The 24,335-nt window shown below is 37.7% G+C and overlaps 1 pseudogene; it reads right to left on the reverse strand.

Annotated features, from left to right (window-relative positions):
- Window positions 1–8,417: 8,417 nt before the first annotated feature.
- LOC113114604 (piggyBac transposable element-derived protein 4-like) lies at window positions 8,418–12,330 on the reverse strand (annotated as a pseudogene).
- Between the last annotated feature and the right edge of the window lie 12,005 nt (window positions 12,331–24,335).

Below are 24,335 nucleotides of genomic sequence, written 5' to 3' on the forward strand. Positions count from 1 at the left end.
TGTTTCCTTGGTAAATATTAGCAAAACAGGCTATGAAAAAAATGCTGTTCATTGATGCTTACAGTGTTTGATTAAATAAATTAAATAAATTCATATTCATAATGAATGTTTCATTATATTCAACACTTAAGCAGTAAGTCATGAGATCCTGTTTCAATGGCCTTGTAATATAAGGTGATACACCCACTTTTTAAAGTCACCCATTACTATTGTAAAATTCCAATCAAATTGAGATATTAACAACTGACCTTGAAGAAGATGTCTATAAAAATTTTGCATTTACATTAAACTTGAATATTGAAACAGAACAAAGTAATTGAGATAGGAATGTTACATATATATGATAGGTAATGAGTTAATTATTATGCAATTTTGATTTCAAGATTTGATTATTTCATTATTTGCATATTCATGAATGATATAAAATAATTAAAAATGTGATAATATAATTTCAAAGCTCCAATCAACAGTAAAGCTAAACAAAGATAATACAGTATGTAAAAGTGGTCCTTAACTCAGGACCAATATTTTATATCGGAGATCAGACACATCATTATTGTGCTAGTCAATTTTCTGATCATATTGTTTATTTTGTTGTTGTTGTTGTTTTTTTCTTCAAGCACATTCTACCAATTCTAAATCACACCAATCTTACAGTAATAAAATACTATTAATTCAATATATATTGATTTATAAGTTATATATGATTGTTAACAAGGGATGGAAGTGGAAATTTGCTTGTATTCAGGTGTGCATAGTTATTAAGCAGGGTTAATTTTACAGGTAAAACAGGCAATAAAAGAGATTTTACTCATACTGAAAAGCATTATTTTTGAATAATTGTTTGACGTACAGGGTCCTACATTTCTGTAAATAGGAAACTTGGCATCAGTATGCTGACTTGAAAGGCACTGATTATTTTATCGTCATGACCAAATTATATATTGGTAATAATAATATATTTATTGCATATATGATAGGGTGTGATTTTTTAATGTAAACAGTCACAACAGTTTTATTTGCATTACACTCTTTAAACATTTATGAGCATGAAACCCAACCCTTTCCCCTAAACCTATCATTTGTCTCGAAAAAACAAGAAATGACTACACAAATGACTAAATACAACTACAGTCATAATTTATCCAAAACATATTAATATTCTAAGTCTTCTGAGGCAAAACAATTGACTTGTGAGAGGAATAGATGCGACTGCTAAGTATATATGCACTCACCTAAAGTATTATTAGGAACACCTGTTCAATTTCTCATTAATGCAATTATCTAATCAACCAGTCATATGGCAGTTGCTTCAACTCCAGACTGAATGTCAGAATGGGAAAGAAAGGTGATTTAAGCAATTTTGAGAGTGGCATAGTTGTTGGTGCCAGACGGGCTGGTCTTAGTATTTCACAATCTGCTTAGTTACTGGGATTTTCACGCACAACCATTTCTAGAGTTTACAAAGAATGTCGTGAAAAGGGAAAAACATCCAGTATGGGGCAGTCCTGTGGGCAAAAATGCCCTGTTGATGCTAGAGGTCAGAGGAGAATGGGCTGATTGATTCAAGCTGTTAGAAGAGCAACTTTGACTGAAATAACCACTCGTTACAACCGAGGTATGCGTCAAAGCATTTGTGAAGCCATAACACACACAACCTTGAGGCAGATGGGCTACAACTTCACCAGGTACCACTCATCTCCACTACAAATAGGAAAACGAGGCTACAATTTGCACAAGCTCACCAAAATTATACAGTTGAAGACTGGAAAAATGTTGCCCGGTCTGATGAGTCTCGATTTCTGTGAGACATTCAGATGGTAGAGTCAGAATTTGTATGTATGACGTATATATGTAGTGCTTAATTGTGTATGGCTGTACACCCAAAGCTTTACGATCATATGTTGGGATCTCTCCTCAACCAGCACCAGTATGCAGCATCCACCCGGATGATGTGACTGCAGCCACAGGACAATGGTGCCAGTGTGCTCACCACACACTAGTGAAGAGGAGAGAGAATGAATGAATGAATGTGTGTACAATGCATACTTCGAACAACTAAATGACCATTAACCATTAACTTTTTAGAACAAAGTTTGTTAACATCAAAGACTGTGCAAATAATTGCAAATAAGATATGTGGTTCTTCAACTACAGGCACTTTTGGCCTTGTGAACTTGAGGGAAAAAAAGTGTTCAAATCAAAATTGTCACAATCTAATAGTTAAATATAGTTAGTCTAGTTTAATGATCCATAAGAGAACACACTTAAATTATAAGACAAATTGATGTTTTTTTTTTTACATATTTTCCGATCCGCACTAAACAAATGCCATTTCCATCACATGTAAATATTTGATTATTATTTAAAATTAATATGATATACATAATTTTCTAACAGTGTAAGACCACTGTCACACATAGTTTTACCAATTTATACCTATTTTGCAATTGCCATAGATTTGTGCATTAAGTAAATTAATTGTCATGAGGTCCGAACACAAAGCTTACATCCACTACAACCTGAAATATAATATTGCATTGGTTAGATACATTTCAGAAAAATAACTACTTGTCTTATTACATTAAGTGGGGAACATTGTACCATAAACTATGCAGAAAATTTCAATGAGTGATTAGAATTTTGTACATATTTTTAAAAAAGTTATGAGGTGGTGGAAATGACTGGGTGTTGTGGAAATGACAGTGAATGGACGTCCATGTAGAAAAACAGAAAACATTTATTTGAAACCCATTTAACAAATCATTGGTCATTAGTCTGTTTGGTTCTATAACCAGATGAACAGTTACAGTCTTGCTGTAAACAACTTTAACCACAAATAGTCAAAAAATGTAAGTTACGCATAAATTGTAATTGTAAAATTATAATTGGCTAGATGAACACTGTTTTGAATTTTGGAACACTTCAAAAACACTTAAACTTTAGTCATGTCAATGCATTGTAACATGAAAACATAGAGTAAACATGGAGGTTTAGAGAGAGAGGGGGGAGAGAGAGGGGGGAAGAGGGGGAGAGAGAGGGGGGGAAGAGAGAGAGAGGGGGGAGAGAGAGTGGGGGAAGAGGGGGAGAGAGAGACAGAGAGGGGGGGAGAGGGGGGGAGAGAGGGGGGGGGGGGGGGGGGGGGGAGGGGGAAGAGAGAGGGGGGTGAGAGAGAGAGAGAGAATGTGATTCAAGGCCAAATCTTGCAGATTTCTTTCCAAACTTCCAACTTAATCTCTTTGTGCCGTTTTGTCACTGGTACGGGCTCTGGGATGAGGCCTATTATCTCCATGTGTTGGTACCAGATGACATCATCTCTCAGTGGCCAATAAAAGCGATTGATCCCAATACCAGTCATTGTTTTCACTTGAGCACCACTGTATAAGTCAACATCCTGAATAATACCTGGGTACACATCTCCATCATACACCACTGCACACCACTGACTGATAAGACCCTCATGCATGTCCAAAATTGGTTGCAGAACTTGATCTTGGGATGTGATAGGAATGTGACAGGAACTTGTTTAGGACACCTTGGTGTAGCTTTTGGGCACTTAAGGTACCCCTTTAAAATCACTTTTGTGCTTGGCCAATGTGTTCGAGCAGAACTTTTGTTTTGATGGCACTGAGAGTGGCAGCACCTGAGCACAAAGTGCTCACATTCTCCCTCTTGTTTGCTGTTGTCATTCAGTTCTGCCTAATACAGATAGAATTTGATCTAATAATCAATCAATCAATCAATCATTCACGTTTATTTATATAGTGCTTTAAACAAAATACATTGCGTCAAAGCACTGAACAACATTCATTAGGAAAACAGTGTCTCAATAATGCAAAATGATAGTTAAAGGCAGTTCATCATTGATCCATGCGAATTGAATGCAAACAGTAGAGGTCTAAATCATCTGTGTGATACAGAGCCAGAGACGTTTGGATCCACTTGCAGTGTAATTAATAATAATAAAGAATACTCAGACAGGCAGTAATCAAACAACAGCACCAGGAATATCAGAGGATGTCCATGAACAGAAACAATACCAAGCAGTGGTCAGGGCTGGCGGCAGACAGGGAATCAGATTCAGTAAACAGTCCAGGGTCAGAAAACATGGAATCAAGCAATGTGGAGAAGTTAGACAGGGCAAAACAAGACTTTGCTTGTGTCTCAAAGGAGTGCATAAAGAGGAGGGAAAGTGGCTGCACCTGTGCAGGTGATTAGTCCTAGGTATGGGGCTGATGGGAAATGTAGTCAGAACTCGGGTGATTGTGATGTTTGGTGTTCGGGAGAGCCACAAAATTATAATTAAAATATAAAATATATATACTTTTAAATAGACTGCTTCTTCTGCCCACATTTTTTTTATTTTAATTTGAAAAAAAAACATATATATATGATCAGAAAATCAACTTGCACAAAAATTATGTGTCTGATCTCTGATATAAAATATTGGTCCTGCAAAAAAAAAAAAAAAAAAAAAACTAGTTAAGAACCACTTTTACATACTGCAGCAATGGCAACTGTACTATGTTTGTTCAGCTTGGCTTTACTGTTGATTGGAGATTTGGAATTATATAATCACATTTTTTATTTTATTTTATATATTTATCAGTCAGTAATATGCAAATAATTAAATAATCAAATCTTGGAATCAAAATGGCATAATAATTAACTCATATTACCTATCATAGAGCTATAACATTCCTATCTCAGTCAATTATTTTGTTCTGTTTTAATGTTCAAATAAAAATTTTCACATATTATTTTGCTAATATGTACCAAGGACACCAGTATTAGTGATTATGCAATATTGTATGTGCTTTAGCATCTTCCTTCAGTACCAATATCAATATCAGTGTATCAGTATCAATGCTCTATTTAGAACATGCACATCTTGTATTTATTTACTGTACGGCTTTATAGATAAACAATGCACTGTAAGAGTAAAAAGAGAAGAATACACAAAAAGAAATAGTACTGTATTATAAACAACCAGTTAAATGATTAGAATAAGAAACATTGAAGTTAGTAAGGTTAAAGAGGAACCAAATGTTTATCACCAAATAATGCAACTCAACAAAGATAAACATGTTTTTCATGGATCATTACTGTTTTTCACTTCTAATATTGTCCCTTGTCCAACACTTCTCCCACTGGGTCAAGGACCTTTAGGTGTAATTAAAGATTACATCACTTTAATTGAGTCCCATTGGTCATAAGGTCAAAGAGCAAGTCCCAGTGAGGCTTATTAATGATGTTGTATGTAAAGAATATTGCATAATTTCAATGGGAGGTCAAATATATGACACAGAGATGGAACTGGTGGAAAATGTAGTTTCTTCCTAGTTGAAGAATGTAATAACTGATTTAACATTAAAAAAAAGAAATGTGTGTAAAAAAGTTGGAATCATGTAAATATATTTAGATGCTAATGTGTGCAATCCTTTTCACAGTCTACCATTTTTTAATAGTTTTGAACATTTGGAATTCTAACATTAAAACATTAGTATAACATTAACTTAATTGCTCCATAGCTTGTATAATTCCTCATACTGGGTGCTAAAACAAAAGACAGAAAATGTAAATTCTGACATTATTTACTCAGCCTCAAGTTGTTTCAAACCTGGGGGCTGTTTCATAAAAGACACGAAGAAAAGTGGAGATTAGAGTTCAAAGCCTGATCGAAATAAACAAATCAATAATTTCAAAAACTTTAATTTGAGTTCATGCAATCTCAATAGTTCGATCCAGGTTCAATGAGTCAGGATAATTTGCAGAAACACACATAGAACATGATGACATGAACAATACCGGATGCTAGACAGAAAACTAGGAGAACTGTTTATACAGTAAAGGGTGATGGGAAGATTAGACACACTTGGGATCAATGGAAAACACATAGGGAAACACCTATGTGACGGAAAATGGGTAACAAAAAAAAAAGATATATACAGTACAGACAAAAAGTTTGGAAACCTTCTCATTCAAAGATTTTTCTTTATTTTCATGACTATGAAAATTGTAGAGTCACACTGAAGGCATCAAGGGGCTATTTGCACAAGAAGGAAATTGATGGGGTGCTGCGCCAGATGACCTGGCCTCCACAGTCACCAGACCTGAACCCAATCGAGATGGTTTAGGGGTGAGCTGGACCGCAGACTGAAGGCAAAAGGGCCAACAAGTGATAAGCATCTCTCGGGGAACTCCTTCAAGACTGTGAAGACCATTTCCGGTGACTACCTCTTGAAGCTCATCAAGAGAATGCCAAGAGTTTGCAAAGCAGTAATCAAATCAAAAGGTGGCTACTTTGAAGAACATAGAATATGACATATTTTCAGTTGTTTCACACTTTTTGGTTATTTATATAAATTCATATATAATTCCACGTGTTAATTCATAGTTTTGATGTCTTCAGTGTGAATGCAACCGAGCCTGGTTTCTCCCAAGGTTTTTATCTCCATTCTGTCACCGATGAAGTTTCGGTTCCTTGTCACTGTTGCCTCAGGCTTGCTTAGTTGGGGTCACTTCATCTACAGCAATAACGTTTACTTGATTGCAAATAAATGCACAGACACTATTTAACTGAACCGAGATGACATCACTGAAATCAATGATGAACTGCCTTTAACTATCATTTTGCATTATTGACACACTGTTTTCCTAATGTATGTTGTTCAGTTGCTTTGACGCAATGTATTTTGTTTAAAGCGCTATATAAATAAAGGTGACTTGACTTGAATCTACAATTTTCATAGTCATGAAAATAAAGAAAACTCTTTGAATGAGAAGGTGTGTCCAAACTTTTGGTCTGTATTGTATATATTTAGTCTGTTTAATATTTTTTATTTTCATTTTTATTTTAGTGTTTTTAATGCTTTAAAGAGCAATTTTATATCATTATATTTTAATGTTCTACTAATAATCATAAAGTGCAGCTGTCAGAAAACCATAGAGAAAGGCTATCAACTGAATGCGCATGTAGCAGCATGGTAAAATGTTTTCAAATATCTTAAAACAAAGTCATTAAATTTTGGGCGCAATACATAAAATACAGTCAGTTGTAGTCTACATTTTTATCTATTTGATTTATTTAGGCTGCATTTTCTATATATATATATATATATATATATATATATATATATATATATATATATATTTCTCAATATATTACTATTTTATTTTTAAGACTGATTAAGTTGAATAATTGAATTTGAGAGTGGCAGCACTGCAATATCAATGCATTCATGTAGGTCAATGTTACAGGAACTCAGAACAGCAGAGCACTTCTTAATATTCTTAATTTTATTATTTTGTTTATTAAGGGTTAGAACCATCCATTAGTAAACAACACCTTCAAATGCAAATGGAGAAAATTGTGGAAAATGCCTCTAGAGAGAGGCTATTACTGAGGATCAACATTGTTAAGAAGTTAATAAGGGGGAAACTCAATAGTATTGGTAGACTACAATTTCAACATTAGTTTCAGATTAGATGAAGCAAACTCAGATGCTATCATGCTCTTTCATTGACCTCCAAGAGAGACTCTGTCCTACAAAGCCAAAATACCTTAAAGGGATACTTCACCCAAAATGACAATTTTGTCATAATCACTTACCCTCATGTCATTCCAAACCCATAAAAGCTTTTTTCGTCTTCTGATTATTATTAAGATTATTTTAATTTAAGATATTTTGTTTAAAAACCCGGGAGGCTTTTGACTGTTACATTGACTGCCAACTAAATTACACTGTCAAGGTCCAGATAAGTGTGAGAGAAATCGTCAGAATAGTCCATCTGCCATCAGTGCTTCAACCATACTGTTATGAAGTGATGAGAATACTTTTTTTGCACAAAGAAAATAGATAAAAAAAAACGACTTTAACCTTTGTTTGGTGATCATTTTTTTGTTATTCAGCCAGTGTTCATGGGTCTGGTGGACCCGCTGCATTTTGGGTTTTTTAAATCAACACAATAAAACAATTTTATGTTAAAATACTCAACAGATGTTTACTTCATCCCAATTACAAGCAATATAAACAGCATACATGGTTAATATTTTCTCTTTACCTTTGTTAGATCACATTTAAGAATTAAAGTGCTACTGGTTTTATGTTTATTTTTTTACTAAAATGACAAAAGAAAATCATTTATAATCAAAATGTGAGTTGAAAAAATCTACAAATTTACAAATGAAGCAAGGTTTTTTCATAACTATTGACTTTTATTTATTTTAACCTTATTAGAAATTTATCCCATTCAGGTCAGTTTTGTTTTGGCTACTGAACAATTACAGTAGCCATGTCAGTCTAGATGAACATCAGCCCCATTGAACACATTGCCTTTACATACCAGTCTATACAACACATGAGGGGCAGAGTTTTACTGTGTGTGTGTGTGTGTGTGTGTGTTAACCAATGTACTTATTGCACCTGATGCATGTATATTGTGTTTTTCTGTCCATCTTGGGTCCACACTTCGCAGCGCTTCCTTTTGTTGCTACTGGCCGCAACCTAGAATAATAAAAAGATCAGGAATTTTACTAACACCTCTCTCTCTCTCTCTCTCGCAAGGAGATACTATACTGCAACAGCATAACACACTTACTTGAGGCTCTGCAAATGGTATTTCTGTAGGTCGAGTGGATGGGGCACCACCAATCTCCTCCTGAATCCTCCTCATGACGGCTGCATACACTTGGGTTCTTGGAACATGTTGTCTTCTCTGGATTTGAGGTTGTACAAGTGCTTTTCCCAGTTCCTCACGAAATAGGTGTCTCCTCTGGAGCTTCCCTCTGTCCCACTCTGGGTTCAGTCCCATCCAGATGACAAAGGCATTGTACGCTGTGATGTCCAATATGTCAAAGAATATAAAAAGTGGCCAGCGTAGGGTCCTCCTTTTGCAGCTGTAGGCAGTCACCAGCTTGTCCATGTTATCCACCCCTCCTTTTGTGGCATTATAATCTATAATGATCTCTGGTATTTGATGCTCCTGGCCACATATTCTTCCATCCCTGTGCAGTGTACTGATGAGAACCACATTCTTCCCTTTCTTTGGCACATAGGATACCAGGGACGTGTCAGCTGTGTACACAAACTTGGAAGACTTGACAGGCCTGGTGTTTGTAGTCAGCAATTGGGGTGGGAGCTCTTGTTTTTCCGTATCGTTCCCACCATGGTCAGCTTCCTCTTTAGGAGCTCCTGTCCCAACTTCTGGGAGGTAAAAAAAAATGTCACATGTGATGTTGTGTCCACTGAGTCCCTGAATCATGTCCAGGACAACTCTCATTCCTTGATTTTTCTCAGGGACTCCTCCATCAGGTTTCCCTCTGTAGACTTGTAAAAAGTCAAACTCAAAGTACCTGTATTGTCCCACAAGGGGAAATTGGATTTGCAGCAAATGCTCCACATGAAACACATAAACATACAACAACACTCACCAACAAAGACCAACCAGCAGAGAAGGAATTCACAATAACGCCCAATGTACATAATATGCAAATAAATACATAAATAAAATACAGGACACAATCAAGTGCAAAAAAATGCAACTTGTGCAAGTTATTATAAAGTGTTAAGTGCCATTAAGGTGCCTCACAGCTGATGGAATAAAAGATATTTGCATCCGCTTTGTTCTTCAGCTAGGAACTCAATAGCGCCGCTCAGAGGGCGAAAGCTCAAACTCTGTTCTATGGCGATGATCCTGTGAATGAGCTATGACTCTAGCTTTCCTCTGGACCTGTTGTATGTATAACTCCCCAGGTTGAGCCTGACTACTCCTGGAAATCTTGCTTGCCATTTTGAACAGACTACAAAGTCTGTTTTTATTCGTCAGTGAGAGACTTCCAAACCAAGCAGCTATACAAAAAGATAAAAACTATTCAATAAAAGCATGATAAAACAGTGTCATAATTTCTGAAGAAACATTAAAAGTGTTCATTTTCCTAAGGAAGTACAGTCTTTGTTGGATTGTCTTTGAGACAGTGTCAACCAAAGGTTCAAAACACAGTTTTTTGTCTAAAATTACTCCAAGATATTTGTATGCCTCCATGAGCTCAATGTCCGTGCCTTTAATAACCGTGACTGTAGGGGGAGGTGGTGTCCTGCGAAAGTCAATGACCATGTCACTGACCATGACAGTACTACTGTCAACAGTAATGGATAGAGCTGCCTGTGTGATAGCTCTGTTACCTTTCATTTCATCATTTAAATCTGAATTGTTAAATCGAGAATAAAATACATTAAATTCATCAGCCAAATCTTTATCAGATGAAAAACCATCCAGGACAACTCTGTTGGCTTTATCATTAGACCCAATCAATGTTTTCTTTCCATTGCAGGTTTTTTAAATTATTACTTCTCAAATCTGCCTCAATTTTTTCCTTAGAACTTAATTTAGCTTTTTTAATTTCAGCCCTGATCTCTTTTCTCACAGCCCTCTCTGCATTCACATCACCTTCATTAAAAACAGTTTTTTGTTTGATTAGCAATTCTTTAATATCCTTAGAGATCTACTGTTTGTTGTTTGGATACACCTTGACTTCTCTACTCGGGAGAACAGAGTCTTTGCAAAAACGTCAGTAAGTTCATCAATATCCAACAGGAGTCCTGAAACACTGTCCAGTCTGTGCACTCAAAGCAGGCTTGTTGCGCTGAAGAGCTTTACTCAGTCCAGACCTTCACCTGTTTTCTGACAGCCTTCTCCCTCCTCAACACTGAGGTGTAGACAGGTAAGAGGTGGACAGAGTTGTGGTCAGAGGCGCCCAGTGCTGGCCCCGCCTTGGACGTACAGTATTTGCGCCTTTAATTGAGCTGTAGCACAGATCAAGAGTTTTATTACGACATGTGGGGCATGTTACATACTGAAAAAATTAGTTCAGTGTTTTCTTTAAGTTACAATGGTTAAAATCACCAAGAATAAAATTAGGAGCGGCAGGGGAGATAGACTGAAGTTTGTTTACGTTTTAAAAACAAATGTCCGCGGTGGACTTGGCGTCAGCGTTGGGATGGATATAAGCCACAGTCACAAAAATCTGGGGGAACTCTCTGGGGAGATAGAACGGCCATAGTGACACTGACAACAGTTCAATGTCAGGGTGACAAATCCGTTCTCGCACAGTAAAATTGCTGCACCATCTGCGATTTATATACAGACAGACCCCTCCACCCAGCGTTTGTGTCACCTCACTGTCCCGGTCCAGGCGCAGAGGGGCTCCAAAGCCATTGATCTCCAGTGCCGAGTCCGAATCCAACTCAGTGAGGCAAGTCTCTGTGAAAGCCATAAGACACGCATCCCTCTAGTCCCGCAGATGAAAAACATTTGCCCATAGTTCCTCAATCTTATTCCTGAGGGACCGCACATTAGCCAGTATGACTGAAGGCAAAGGGATGCGATTCCTGCTCAGTAGCTTCCTGGTTCGCGGTTTCACACCACCCCCTTTCCCCCGCTTCCTTGTTTGGCCTTGTTTTGTGAAGGTAATGTTTCTACCAATAAGTAATTCCAGAGGCAGATTCCCAGTCAGTGAATTGATGTTGAAGTCTGTCACGGCAGGCTAGCACCATTGTAATCCCAATAGGAATTTACAGGTGTATCGGAATGTGTGCTGCTGGTCGCTCCAAACAAAGTTTAAAACAGTCACTAAAAATAGGGCGTAAAAAGTGACTTCCATCCCTCAGATACTCAGCAAATGTTCATAAAACAGACAACATTAAAACAGCACACAGAGGGGAATTAAAACCCTAAAAGACGTTTAAAACACAATAACGGTGACACAAGCTTGTCGCCACAGAACAGCGCCACCATATATTGTAAGTTCCAAGCAATATGAGAAAGTGGCATCACAGGCAGCCCAGATCTTTATACCATATTTGGAAGGTTTAGATGGTATATACTGCCTAAAGGGGCAGGGGCCCCTAAATGGCATCAGCTGCTCATCAATGGTGACATTAGGCCCAGGGTTGAAAAACAGGGGGAGGCGGTTCACCCACTTATCCCACACTTACCTAAAGGCAGCTAGCTTGTCTCTCTGCCGTCGAGCTGGTCTGTCACCTCGGTTAAAGCGGATAATCCTGGAAATTATGTGGAAGTTTTCCAGAGACATTGTTGCACGTTAAAGTTATCTGCCAGTTTCTGCATCCCACATGGATTCTGTGGATTCTCCTTTGGACGGATAAAACCCCCAAAGTAGGCATGCAAATGGGTTTGATCCATCTCCTTCCACCTCTCTCCAAAAACACACATTCCTTCTAAATTAGTGCAATCCAGAATGATTTTCTGTATGGAATCTGGGATGAAAAGCTCAGAAGACTTGATGTCCTGCACATGAGTAACTGCCATCCGTGCACTGCCATTGAATCTATTATGTCATTTTCCATTGTGGTGTGGTATGGAAGCCTGTCAGTGAAGAATAAGAACTCCCTGAACAAATTGATAAATGGGCGAGTAGGATAATTGGAGTAAATCAGCGGTCTTTGGGAACTATTTATACAAATCAACTGTACCAGAAAGCAAGTGTTGTCTTGAATGATCGGTCGCATCCCTTAAGGAATGACTTTCAGTTACTTCCATCTGGTTGTCGGTTTGTGGCTTCGAGATGGAAGACTAGACGGTACAGAAATACTTTTGTTCCAGTGGCAATTGAATTTTTAAATAATATGAGTAAGATAGATGTTTTAGTATTTGATAGTTAACTGGATAGAGGATGTGTATGTGTCATGGTGCAGCCTGTTTTTATGTCTGTTTTTATGTTTTATTGTGGATGACCAAATTCTTTTTTAATCTGCAAAACAAATTTACCTGCGGGTATGAAATAAAGATACCTTGACCTTGACCTTGACCGTGCTGGTCCTGGTTGCATCCTTATCATATTGGCAGCCATGTGGGGTGGCTCATTTCTTGGGCAAGAAGACCATTCAATTTCCCCATTTTTTGACATCCATATTTCATTACTTTTGAGCTGCTGAACGGCTGGTCCTAGAGCTGGATGCTAACTGACGGGCTGGTCCTGGAGCAGTCTGCTGACAGACTGGTCCTGTGACTAGTCTTCGTTTTGGAACTAGGTAGTGCTCAATGCCCGGACAGAGTGTAGGTACACAGAACCTACAATTTTGCAAAACTTATTATTTATTATTATTTATTGTGCCCCATGCCCAATTTGCAGCTGGGATAGAGTATGAGAAAAGAAAGATTGGTTCCCTCAAGACAGGGTAAAATGTTTGGGAATGTGAGAGCAGACGGTGGTCTGGAAATCTTTGTCATAATATTATTTTTGTTATTAAAATTAGAACAAAGATACACATTACATATATTATACAAATAAAATAAAGTTTTATTTTCAGGTACAATGTGTATTTAGCAGGAGCATTAAATAAATTGAATGAACAAATATAAAAACACTATATACATTGATTTATATTAAAGCAACTGTATTAAAGTTTTTTTCTGTGTGTTTGGTGTTTTATTAACTTAATAAGGAATAATTCACCCAAAAGTTAAAATAGTGATTTACTCACTCAAAAAGTTGTTTTAAACCTGAATGAGTTTCCTTCTTCCGCTAAAAATGAATGCCATTTTGAAGGTTAAAAAAAACACAGTTGCTGGTCCACAGTCACATCAATAGTATTTTTGTTCTACTATTAAAGGGTTAGTTCACCCAGATAGCAAATTTATGTAATTAATAACTTACCCTCATGTTGTTTCAAACCCGTAAAACCACAGTTTATCTTTGGAACACAGTTTCAGATATTTTAGATTTAGTCCGAGAGCTCTCAGTCCCTCCATTGAAGCTGTGTGTACGGTATACTGTCCATGTCCAGAAAGGTAAGAAAAACATCAAAGTAGTCCATGTGACATCTGAGGGTCGGTTAGAATTTTTTGAAGCATCTAAAAAACTTTTTGGTCAAAAAATAGCAAAAACGACTTTATTCAGCATTGTCTTCTCTTCCATGTCTGTTGTGAGAGAGAGTTCAAATCAAAGCAGTCTGGATATCCGGTTCGCGAACAAATCATTCAGTTCACCAAATCGACTGAATTGTTTTAAACGGTTTGCATCTCTAATACACATTAATCCACAAATGACTAAAACTGTTAACTTTTTTAATGTGGCTGACTCTCCCTCTGAGTTCAAACAAACCAATATCCCGTAGTAATTCATGTACTCAAACAGACTGAACTGCTGTGAAGAGAGAACTGAAGATGAACACTGAGCCGAGCCAGATAACGAACAAAACATTGACTCATTCACGAGTCAAGAACCGTTTCTGTCAGACACGTCCAATTCGTGAACCGAGGAGCTGATGATACTGTGCTTGTATGATTCAGCATGAAGCAGACCGACACACAGGGCATCTGAACTGAACTGATTCTTTTGATGATTGATTCTGAACTGATTCTGATAGTGTTATGAGCGCGGGTAAACCGAAGGCTTGAATCAAGGGCAATCATCGCAAATGACGCCATTACGTCGAGCGCAAAAGAACCGGTGAACCGTTTTCTTTAACCGGTTTATTGAATCGAACTGTCCGAAAGAACTACTGGTGATCCGAAAACTGGTGCAACCGGTTGTTCACTCGTGAACAAGTCAGTCTATTGTTCGTTATCTGGCCCGGCTCGGTGTTCATCTTCAGTTCTCTCTTCACAGCAGTTCAGTCAGTGTACTGTTTGAGTGCATGCATTACTCCGGGATATTGGTTTGTTTGAACTCAGAGGGAGTGTCAGCCACATTAAAAAAAGTTAACAGCTTAAGTCATTTGTGGATTAATGCGAACCGGATATCCAGCTGCTTTGTTTTGAACTCTCTCTCGCAACAGACACGTAAGAGAAGACAATGCTGAATAAAGTCGTCGTTTTTGCTATTTTTGGACCAAAATGTATTTTCGATACTTCAAAAAATTCTAACCGACCCTCTGATGTCACATGGACTACTTTGATTATGTTTTTCTTACCTTTCTGGACATGGAAAGTATACCATACACACAGCTTCAATGGAGGGACTGAGAGCTCTCGGACTAAATATAAAATATCTTAAACTAAGATAAACAGAGGTTTTACGGGTTTGAAACAACATGAGGGTAAGTTATTAATTACATGAATTTGCTAACTGGGTGAACTAACTAATTTGCTATCTGGGTGAACTTAGTCAATGTGGACCAGAAACTGTTCGCTTGCCCACATTATTCAAATTATTTTGTGTTCAGCAGAAGAAAGTTAATATAGGTTTGGGACAACATGTGAGTGAGTAAACAAATGACAGAATTTTTACGGTGAACTATACCTTTAATTCACATGGCAGCATGTAGTCTACTGTCCCTTTAAGACCTGCACGCATCTAATATACAGACATGCATCTGTTTCTTTCAGTTGTTTATTTTCATTTTAGACATATCCAACTGAGTCTATACATAAACCTTGTGTTTTTTAAAGGGGGGGTGAAATGCTATTTCATGCATACTGAGTTTTTTACACTGTTAAAGAGTTGAATTCCCATGCTAAACATGGACAAAGTTTCAAAAATTAACTTGCAAGTTTGAAGGAGTATTTTTGTTCCCAAAATACTCCTTCCGGGTTGTCACAAGTTTCGGAAAGTTTTTTTCGAGTATGGGTCTGTGTGACGTTAGATGGAGCGGAATTTCCTTATATGGGTCCTAAGAGCACTTCTCCCGGAAAAGCGCGCGCTCCCGTAGAGCAGAGCACTTGAGAGCAGAGACATTCACTGATCAGAGCGAGAGCGAAATGTCACAAAAGTGTGTTTTTGGTTGCCAGGGCAAGACAACCCTGCACAGAAAAAAAAAAACAGCATTAAGGGACCAGTGGATGGAGTTTATTTTTACAGAGCATCAACGGAGCTGTGCAAGTGTTTTTGTTTGTTCCCTGCATTTCGATGAGGCTTGTTTTACAAACAAGGCCCAATTTGAATGCCGGATTTGCATATCGTTTATTTCTTAAGGATAATGCAGTCCCAACGAAAAAGGGTCACGATCGTGTGTTGGAACCGCAGACGGTGAATAAAACTGCTTCAAATATCTCTGTGTTGTTAACTTAGCTATCGGCACTTAAGCACATCAAGTAAACAACATGCAATGTTGGAACTAAACTGCCCTTTCCACATGTACAGCTTAATTTTTTTTTAAAAAGACGACATAAAGTGGAACTTAGTCATTTTCCAAAACCGCTTAGCAAATATATACAGTTTCAATACATACCACATAGAGATGTCCTGCTGTAATCGTTGATGCTCCTGCTCTTGTTCAATTTCAGCCTCGGGATCTGATTCTGGATCATAAATATACGCTGAATCTGACTGTTAGCCATGGTTTGTTTTGGATGATGGTTTTTTCCTCACGGTAATGTCACAGTTTCTAGCGCTCTCAACGCAAAAGCCTACTCGGGCTCGTGATTCTTTAGCTCCGCCCACACGTCAAGTCCCAAGCAACTTGTGTTTTTCCGAAAAAATGGTACAGACTATCTTTCTCTTATAAATATAATAAAACTAAAGACTTTTTGGAGTTATGAAGGGTGCAGTACTACTCTATAGGTCAGTGCCGCTGCTAGCCATTTTGGTGCCCTAAGCATAATTCCTTTATGATGCCCCCCACCCCAACCCCGAGAAAAAAAAAAAATGTTTGTTTTTGCCAGTTTAACTTTTTATTACCAAACATAACTCAATACCAATAACACACAACAGCAGCATCACAGTATAAAACTTAAGAACACTAAAAAGAGAAAGAAAATCTTCACAGCTTTGTTGACTTTGTAAACAGTCAAAAGAATAGCAGAATAAAAATAAAAAATAATCCAGACTTTTTTTTTTGTTTTTGCAAATTCAATGTCACTTTGAATAAATTAAATTAAATAATCATCAATAAGTACTAGGGCTGTTAGTTTTGTGAAAAAATTATTTTCGATTTTTAAGACACAAGTGTTCATTGAATCGATTGTTAAATCGATTTTCCATGTCAAAAAAAAAGACGTTTCCTTTTTCGACGTCAGTAAACGGACGAACTTAAAGAGAGAGCTGGAAACACTCAAGTCAGCAATATTTCTTATTTATTGTCATGAAGTTTCATGGCAAAATTTTCGGGGTCCAGAGAAGAGCATTTTTTATTCATATTTTTTATATGTCCAGCTGTTGAGAAGACGCGCTCCGACTGCACTGATGTCCCAGGACACTCAGATAGGCTACAGCTGCGAAAGGTGGGGGTATTACTGGCAATTTTCCACCACAAAAGCCGGTCGCTACCAGCTTGCAATGGTCCTTTTCATAACTCAGAATCTCTTGTAACTAGATGCGCGAATGAGGAGAATTCGCGTCTACCATGCCGCGAGACCTCCAGACGCGTGGAAACACGTCTTTACATTGTAAGTTATAATAACATAGTTTGCAGATGCTAACATTAACGTCAGAAAGTTCGAGCCGCATTACGATTAGCAGCAGCACGCACATGCAGCACATTTCCCGTACTTTCTAGACTAGACCGGACTAGACTAGAGCAATTATTAAATATCTTTCTTGTTCCCCCTTTTTTGTTACATATACATGGCTAAAATGTGCCTAATATTTCTATAGGCTAATGAAATAATACCGACATTTAAAAAAAAAAAATCATTAGGCTATTTTTGGTGCCCCCTCAGCACTTGGTGCCCTACGCACAGTGCATGATGCGCGTGTTGGGAGCGGCGGCGCTGCTATAGGTACCCTCCCCCCCTTAACAGTATTAGCACAAAACATAAAGTTCAGTAGTCAGGCACAGTTTGAAGGGCTTTCTCGTGCCGCGCTTTGATTTTGCTCAGAAATAGGTTTAAAATGATAGTTTAAAAAAAAAAAAGTTTAAATAACAAGGCTTTACAAAGATATTTATTCAAAAGCAGATTGTGGAGACATTTTTATCATCCACGGTCAAAAATATCAATATCCTACCTTCAGAAATCGCAGACTTGGGGCAGACCGGACCGCGAGGGCACTTAAGCGTCGGACCTCAAAGGAGCTCCATAACTGGTGTTGAATACTAAAACAAGCATGCACAAATCAGTGCTATAGTTACGACCCCTGGCGCAAGGGAAGCAACAAAGACAAGGGACACACAAACCAAATATTAAGCTCAAGAAAATATTTACTCCTAAATGAAAACAATTTTAAATATCATCGGCCAACATAGCCCCCTTCTCTGGTGTTTTAACATTATGTTCACTGATATACGTAGCTATACGACATGGGACTGAATTTTTTAATTGTTCCAACACTATCAAGTGAATCAAATCCTCCAATGTGTTAGGGTCTATTGCTATACACCAACAATTAAAGTGCTTTCTGAGATCACGCACAAATTCTAAGTGCATTTGCATCTCTTTTACCTGCAGTCAAAAATGATGTCTGTATGCTCCGGGTACACTCTCATACGTTTTTAAAACTGCAGATTTAACTTTTTGATAAATTTTGCAATCATCGATTGACAATGAAGAAAAAGCTACTTGTGCTTTCCCTGTTAACACACCAGTCCCTTAATTCTGCCAGGCATTCAAATAGAGCAAAGTATCTGGATCGTCTTCATTGAATTTCGGAACAAGTTTTAGATTTGAAACCAGTGAGAAAAAAAATAAAACAATAAAATTATCCTAACCAGAACTGGATAGCTTACCTTCTTTCAAAAGGTTGAGCTTGTGGAACTCTAAATCTAATTTTGCCTATTCCAACTCCATCTTACCTTGTTCAGCATGCTGTATTAATAACTCATGCCCCATCTGCAAAAGCAGCAGCTCTTTTTGCTGTTCAAAAGACAGATTGTAAACCAGATGCACCTGGTACAGATATTTCCATCTTGGCTTCTAACAAACCTTTTTCAAATCAACTCCGTTTTCAAAGTTAGCATAACATTTTCTTTGAGTCTTTTATCCTTTAATCACAATGTCATAATGTTCAGTGTTGCTTAATAATTGCTCTTTAGTACACCTATACAAAAATTCTTGAGAACGAAATCTAAAATTCATCAATATCAGCCATGAGAAAAATCACCAGAAAACAGTTCAGTCCACACAGTACAATCAAATAACGAGAGCTTTCTCTCTACCTACCTTTCCAATATTCTACCTAAATCAACCCTAGTCTTCATGTGCTTACAGGTAGGCATGAGCGGATCGATAAATATAGATAGTATCGATGCCAACACTGGTATTGGTATCAGATCGTTACAATTGTAATTGAATCAATATTTTAATTTAAATATCTCTCCTCTACGTTCATTATACTTAGCTCGTGTTTTCAACCTCTACAATCCTGAGCAAACACTGCTTTCACATCCTGGCCTACTTTGCTACTCCTCCCCCTCCTGCTGCTCTGCTGTGATTCGATGTTGTGTCGTCATGTGAATAACTGACACAACGCGCCGAGGAGCAGCGAACTGAGTGAGCTAGTGAGCGATAGAAGGAGTGCCATAAAAGGGAAAAATGTAAATTTGTTGTTGTTTCTCAATATAAACCTCTGAGTCCAAAAGGGACAGGGTCCAGAAGGGGGGCTCAGGGAATGTAATTTCATGGGTACCGTATTTTCCGGACTATAAGTCGCACTTTTTTTCATAGTTTGGCTGGTAAAGAATTAATTCTACAGTGCCTAGTAACTAATAATTGTGTGGACATCAACACATTATTAAAAAATATTGCCTAAAGAATTTATCATTCATTCACCTCAGAAATAATGACATACTGCTCTCCCCTACACAAATGTTTTTTTTTCTTTAAGTAAAAAGTATCGTATTGGTATCGGCAATGCTGACCCTATATGTATTTGGTATCAGATCGATACCATATTTTGCAGTATTGCCCACCACTACTTACCAGTGAGGGGTATTTATGCACTGTAGCTGCTGGGTGAAAAACGGAACTAATCAGACCACTGACACCTTCAACACCACGGATGTGCTCCCGAGATAATGACTACTACCCACTTTCAGCGCAACACTACACAAAAATAACAAACCTTAAAGGGGGGTGAAATGCTCGTTTTCACTCAATATCTTGTTAATCTTGAGTACATATAGAGTAGTACTGCATCCTTCATAAATCCAAAAAGTCTTTAGTTTTATTATATTCATAAGAGAAAGATAGTCTGTACCGATTTTTCCCGGAAAAACACGACCGGCTGGAGGCGTGACATGTGGGCGGAGCTAAAGAATCACGAGCGCGAATAGGCTTTTGCGTTGAGAGCATGTGGAAGCTGTGACATTACCGTGAGGGAAAACCCATCATCCAAAACAAACCATGGCTTACAGTCAGATTCAGCCATTTATTTATGATCCAGAATCATATACAGAGGCTGAAACTGAACGAAAGCAGCAGCAGCAACGACTCGCTCTGAGCGGGGCTCGAACCCGGGTCTCTGGCATGGGAGGGGACGCACTAACAAGGAGGCAGAGATATTTTAAGCAGTTTTACTCACCGCCTGCGGTTCCAACACACGATCGTGACCCTTTTTCCTTGGGATTGCATCATCCTTAAGAAATAAACGATACGCAAATCCGTCATCAAACTGGGCCTTGTGAACAAGCATCTTCGAAATGCAGGAAACAAACAAAAACACTTGCACAACTCTGTTGATGTTCTGTAAAAATAAACTCCATCCACTGGTCCCTTAATGCTGTTTTTTTTGGTAATCTTTGCAGGGTTGTCTTGCCCTGGCAACCAAAAACACACTTCTTTTGTGACTTATCGCAACGCTCTCTCTCTGATCAGTGAATCGCTCTGATCAGTGAAATGTCTGTGCTGCTCAGCCTAGCTATACGGGAGCGCGCGCTCTTCCGGCAGAAACTTGTGACAAACCGGAAGGAGTATTTTGGGAACAAAAATACTCCTTCAAATGTACAACTTAATTTTTGAAACTTTGTCCATGTTTAGCATGGGAATCCAACTCTTTATGCATCATAAAGAGTCAGTTTCAACTCAGTATGCATGAAATAGCATTTCACCCCCCCTTTAATAATATTATTATGTGTGTTCACTTCTCACTGCTGTGTGTGTGCACTTGGATGGGTTAAATGCAGAGCACCAATTCCGACTTTCACTTTCTTTCAAAAAGTCAGGGGAAAAAACTAACAGAAAGTCACAGGTAGATAATAAATAAGCTTTATTGAGGAATGTAAAGAACAATTCACAAAAGAGAAATATTGTACATAAAAGTTAAGAAATCCTTTAATCCTTTTCATATTTAAAGTGGTATACTGAGAAGCTGAAGTATTGCTAGGGCATAACAAATACTTAATGAATAAAATTATGTTTTATCAAATCAGTAATATAACAGATAAATGGGGTTTTATTAACAAAAATCTGGCACAGGTGCATCTCGTTTAGCTAACCATCTTAACTAGCACAACAAGTGTATATATGTTAGGGATGGGCATTTTGGGAAATTTCTCATTTCGATCATCGATAGGTTTAAAAAACGATTAATCGATTAATTGGGGGGGGGGGGGGGGGGGCTTATGCGGGGGGGGGCGGGGCATGGTCATAATTTCTAAAATGAAAAAAAAAATCTGAATATTGTTATGAAAATGAAAAATAAAAATCTGACATGAAAATCTGTCTATGACAACATGAACCCATGATTAGGACAGGTTAGATTATGATTATGATGAAGCAATGTTATTAATAAAGGAGCAAGAAATATCTGCCTGAGGTGAAGAGTATACCAATAAACGGAAGCTAATTCTATGACACATCCTAGGATAAATCAGATAACTGAGATACAGACGTAACATTACAACTTGTATCAGCACAATAGAATGCTAAGTTATGCATTAGACAGAGAGAGAGAGAGCGAGAGCGCGCAAGCTCCCGCTGATGCGTTTTCATGACAGCGCGCTGAAAGATGGGCAAGGACAGATTTTACTATAGATTCCTATAAAGTTCTCATTATAAATGCATGGCAGATTTGTGCTATATTTTCATATACGTTATTAAGTGTAATAGTTGTAATTAAGTTTTATTTTTAAGTTGTTTTATTTTCCATAAACCACCTGCGCGTTTTCGAAGACATATGAATTGGATTATGCCCACAAATATGACGGGCAAAAAAGCTCGGCTGAATTATTATAACATCAATAATAAAATAATAACAATAATAATAGAAAAATAAAACATTTAAGAGCAATATCATTATCGGCATTGCTTATATGAGCATGAAACGAATCGCTGATATGCAGCGATTTCAGCATAATTGTTCATGTTAATTAATCAGACACTAGCCCTTGCAACTTTTATCTGAAAAAAATTTGCCGATGCAGATGTGAACTTGACCGAAAGTGTAACTCGGATTGCGCTGTACAAACACGAAAGTACAATAAATTCACACTATCGTTATTTTTTTTTTATTTTTTTTTTTTATGTATTCTAATATTTTGTATTCAATTTGCACATTCTGATCAACCAAAATATTATTTAACAGCATGGAAATCATTGATTATTGCTAAATAATTGAATACGATTTAAAATATAGATAAAAACTATGACAAACAAATCATTTTAATTTCGTCATCTGTACGAATATGTTTAATGTAATTAGGCTACAAATATATCCAGTGCATTTTTATTTTATGAAGACCATTTCATTATTTGATTTAAAAATGAACACACAAAGATACATTTTCTTTTTTAGCTACTTTATTCAACTACATTTTTTTTAACAAAACATTTCCTTCCAGTTTAACTTAAGCAGCATATTTTGATCCAGCGGTGAAACGTAGTTTTTAAAAGATAAAGAAAAAAGTTCACCAAGTTTAACCAAACTACTATTATAAGGTATAAAACAGAGACCAAATAGCCTAGATATTTTAACTATGGCTAAAACTCAAAACTAAAATAATAATTATTTTAAAAAAAAATGGATATTATATTTACCACGACCGGTGAAACATTCAAATGTCTATTCAAAAAGATAAGGCGGTCTACGTGCTCAGATGAGAGCCGAGTGCACAGCCTGTTCACATTTAGAGGAATAAATTCGCTCCGCTGGAACAGATGTTGCAGGAACAGCCAGTTACCACTGGACAAGTAAACATTCTCTGTCCCTGAAACTAATGGGCAGCAAATCTTTCACCACCATTTCAGCGAATAGCTTTGTCGTCTTATCGGTTCTGCCTGCGTTGCATTTAGGTCTTACGGCAGGTGATTCAATGCTCATCTGAGTTGCCGCTCTGTTATCGCCAGATATTTTATGTACACATTTTAGATGATAGCGCATTGTATTTGTTGTAGATTTGTGTGACAGCTTGGCGCTGCACAGCTTACCCTGAACTGTATTTTCATAGTTCTTCTCAAAGGGAAGCCAGCCATCACTACGTGACTTTGAGGCCATGATTATCTGTTTTCTTACGTCTTTTGAGGCATCAAGTGGGAAGCTAACCAATCAGAGATCAGGGCACCGCCCAACGTGCTGCCATAACCAATAAAAAATAAATAAATAAATAAATAATTTCGATCATCGTTTACGTGATCGATCATCGCTGTCGCGGTCGAGTACTTGAGTACTCGATCACTGTTGCATATCCCTAATATATATCCAGCCTTCCTACCTCCTGTCTTAAGATGTCGGCATGGATGGTTTATCAGCATTCAGTTCGCTCTGTCTGTCATCTTATCACAGACCCAATTTTTCCTTCCGACAAAGAGATCTATACCGGGGATTTTTCAGATCTGCTGCTTTTCGCTGGCCCCATGATCACTACTACCCCGCCAAACATGGCCGCTGAGCACCGACAAGCGTCATCACGTCAGCTGCTCTTTTTGCCAAGCCACACGTTGTGGCCAATAGACCGTGCAAAGCCCCAAGCTGGCCAGTTTGAGGCTGCCTCCACTAGCGGCGAAGACCGTGCGTTGTAGTGATGTGTCGTTCATGAACGAATTGTTCTTTTGAATTAATCTTTTAGGTAAATTAATCGTTTGCGTAGTCCAATGACTCTTGTTTCTTGTTTGCTGGGGTTCCTCCCTTCACGGCAGCGCGGCGCTATTAGCAGCACATGCGCAGCTCGGTGAACCCGGTAGCTCTGTGAACCATTTCATCCTGTAAAAAATTACTCAAACTCGAGCCAATAGCCTTCGAGTATGACATGTGATGAAGCATGCGATTTGTTTAATGTAGTGAATGAATACGCCCTTCAATGAACGAGTTTCATATGCTTCTGAATGAGATCTAGAGATATCGTTCATGAACGAAATGACTGTACCAGTACACGTCATTTGCGAATGAGTTGAATGAACCGACATGTGTTGTTGGTGAATGAAATGACTGAACTGATACCCATGTCATTCATGAATGAGTTGAATAATTTAGTACATCTCGTTCGTGAATGAAGTGACTGAAC

The sequence above is a fragment of the Carassius auratus genome, chromosome 15 (genome assembly GCF_003368295.1).
Source record: "Carassius auratus strain Wakin chromosome 15, ASM336829v1, whole genome shotgun sequence".
NCBI lineage: Eukaryota > Metazoa > Chordata > Actinopteri > Cypriniformes > Cyprinidae > Carassius > Carassius auratus.